Consider the following 3,093-nt stretch of genomic DNA (forward strand, 5'->3'; position numbering starts at 1 on the left):
TGCATTCGCGCTACACGTACCTCTAGATCACTGTACCACGGTAGGAGTTGCTCATGCATTTTTTTTTTCTTCTCTTTTTGAAGGGCAGGAGTTGCTCATGCATTTTTTTATTTTCTTCTCTTTTTGAAGGGCTGGGTACTGATCGGCCCAAAAACACTGCGGGGGATGTACCCAGCGTCTCTCCTCTGGTTTGGCCCGGCCCACAGGGTTTAGCGGAAGACCAAAAATTAATTTGGAGGAGTGGGGTATCGATCCCCATAGGGCTGGGTACTGATCGGCCCAAAAACACTGCGGGGGATGTACCCAGCGTCTCTCCTCTGGTTTGGCCCGGCCCACAGGGTTTAGCGGAAGACCAAAAATTAATTTGGAGGAGTGGGGTATCGATCCCCATACCTCTCCCATGCTAAGCGAGCTTTCTACCATCTGAGCTACATCCCCATCGATGTGCATTCCTTCTCCGTACTGTAATTTAATCCAAGAAATTCTAGAACAAAGCAGAAACCCAAAATGTGTATACACGACACACGAGCAAATCAGAAGGTAAAATCGGTTGTTACGCAGAAACCAAACTAGCAAAGCATTTTAAGCTCCTGCTACGAGCATTGCACACCTGAACTTTCAGGCAGGCGCGGTGCCCAAGCTCCAGAGGTTCAAGCTAGACTCCATAGCATGTGGATCGGATCAGAATGGGGGCGCACCTGACTGGCCTAGAGCACCTGAACAATTATCTGTAGAAAATCGGTCCGCCAACGCACCGACTTGGAACCAACCTCTGGAATTACATGTCTTACTGGCGCCCCTTCGGCGCAGCGCACCGAGCCTAGTGGGCCGCGTTGATTTTCTACTACGTAGAACTACTGAATATACCATGTGTCGTCTCTGTTCAGGCTTGAAGCTAGCTTAAACTGCTTGATCAGCTGCGCAAGAGGGCATATGCTCGTCCAAAGATCGCATCCGCTCACGCGCGAGCCTGTTCAAGAAGCACTCTATCTGGACTGCGACCTCGCCTCGGCGTCCAGGTAATTCGCTTCTGAGGATGCCGTTTCGTGACTGGCCAATCCTCTCCCCTGTGCGAAGCGACATGTTGCTGATGGAAGAAAGACGGCTCTGAACTCTGGCCGACGTTGCTGATTCATTGTCTTCCAGAGCAAGCGTCTCTGCCTCGCATGAGGCATGCCATTGTTTGCGCCTGAGGATACCTGATGGATTTACTAATGGAAATACCTGATGGATTTACTGATGGAAAAATGGGAGAGAGAAAAAAGTAAATTTGGAGAAGTGGGGTATCGATCCCCATACCTCTCGCATGCTAAGCGAGCGCTCTACCATCTGAGCTACATCCCCTTTGGTGCCAACTAGTTTTCCTAATTCTTTTAATATCTATTATTCAGTAAGGGATTTCTTTCATGAAGGAATGTTGGCCCTAGATGAGTGGAGAACGCATTCCCCTTCCATCGGCCCTGCCTTCCCTCGTCCTCCAACAAAGAACTGCTTCTCCACGTCCAAGGCAATGGTCTCGCAAGCCACAAAGGACCAACACTACTCCAAGCGATTCATCGATTGCACGGGTGAGGCCGTGACGTCATCAAAATAGCAACGGAAATTGCAAGGCTCCCTAGATAAGCAACACGCAACATGGTGTCTTTTCTTTTTTGACGATGTCTTCAATGTTTTGCGCTTGGCACTGCGGCTTCTGGTCAAGAGAGAATTTTCCTAATCAGAAGGTTTAGCATCACATTAAAGATGTCGTAAAAAAATTTCAGGTGCCTCGTTCTCTACATGTCAACAAAAAGAAGTGGTACCTACATTTCCTCCCCCCCTCTCGGTAAGTAGGTACATACCTCCATCGTGGGCATTTTGATCACTGCAGGGATCCCTGCAGTTTGCTTCACTAGCTCATGTCACCGCGCCGGCTTGCATGGAGGGGACTTTGTCCATCATGTCCTGACTTGCATGATCTTAATTAGTTATGATGCGCCGGGTATCCTTGGCCGGCGTCCCAACATCTCGATTGCCCACTGAACTTAAGATACGACTCGATTGCGTTCATATGCATGTACTCCAGTTTTCAGAACCAGGGCCCAGCGTTAATGACGCCAGGACCCGGTGTCAATGCCGGGCGTCATGCACACTGGGACCTGATTGGGAAACTGTAGCCATGACGAGGCCTAGATAGAAGCATGAAAGGTATGGTGGAGAGGTGGCCAATCGATAGGCGATTGATTTCATTTCTAATTGCCCCTAGAATTGTAGAGGACTGATGGGTATTTATAGAACTAGCTATGTTGCCATGCATGTATCTAATTTTAGTTGGGAAAAAGTCAGTTGATTTGTGGCCAATCGACTCATTCTCCCTACCCTACATATGCATGCTAGTTGCTAGTTTAATAGTCCGCATTATGTTGCGGAATACTTCCCGGTGCATGTATGTTTACTAAAGTTTATTACACTTAATCAAAAATAGTTTATTACTTTTTGTAAAAAAGAAAATAAGCCAACTTCAAGATAATGAAGCCGTCAACTACCTAGGACACAATGGTGTTGATTACACAGGAGACAAACTTGAAACAAGCAAAAGATTACAAGCGAGGAGCTCACAAACACCAACCACTACAACCACTCACAGAGCACAATGTTCTGGGTGAAGTCGCCACAAATCAATTGACTCTTTCCGGCGAGATTTGGTGTTATGTACTTCAGATCGATTCAAGGGTTCAACAATGACAACTGCATCTCCGGAGCACTGGTCCTTAGGGGCACGTGCACGAAGACTTTCCACCTGTCATCAACAAGGTCAAACCGGCTCCAATATAGGAACGACGACTTGTTCTCTGGCAGTGGTCATTCGGTGGTCCAGGGGCCATGATGTAATTTTTATTATGGGGGTGCTTTGTATTTTCGATGAACTTTTAATAGACCTGAGTCCTTTTCGCAAAAAGTCACTATATGTATTCTTTAGTAGCTATTAGCGAGAACATCTATTTCATGATTTTTTTCTTTGTAATATACTACCAAACAAGCATTTAAAATCATTTATTAGGAGTGAATCAAACAATGGATAAAAAGATAGGAGCGCCTGGAACTCATTCGACT

General features: G+C 46.6%; 1 non-coding gene across 1 annotated transcript; it reads right to left on the reverse strand.

Moving 5' to 3' along the window:
- Positions 1-1,271: 1,271 nt before the first annotated feature.
- Positions 1,272-1,344, reverse strand: TRNAA-AGC (transfer RNA alanine (anticodon AGC)). Its single transcript has one exon. It is a non-coding gene; the product is annotated as a tRNA-Ala (tRNA).
- Between the last annotated feature and the right edge of the window lie 1,749 nt (positions 1,345-3,093).

Source organism: Aegilops tauschii, chromosome 7, assembly GCF_002575655.3.
Source record: "Aegilops tauschii subsp. strangulata cultivar AL8/78 chromosome 7, Aet v6.0, whole genome shotgun sequence".
In the NCBI taxonomy this organism is placed as follows: domain Eukaryota; kingdom Viridiplantae; phylum Streptophyta; class Magnoliopsida; order Poales; family Poaceae; genus Aegilops; species Aegilops tauschii.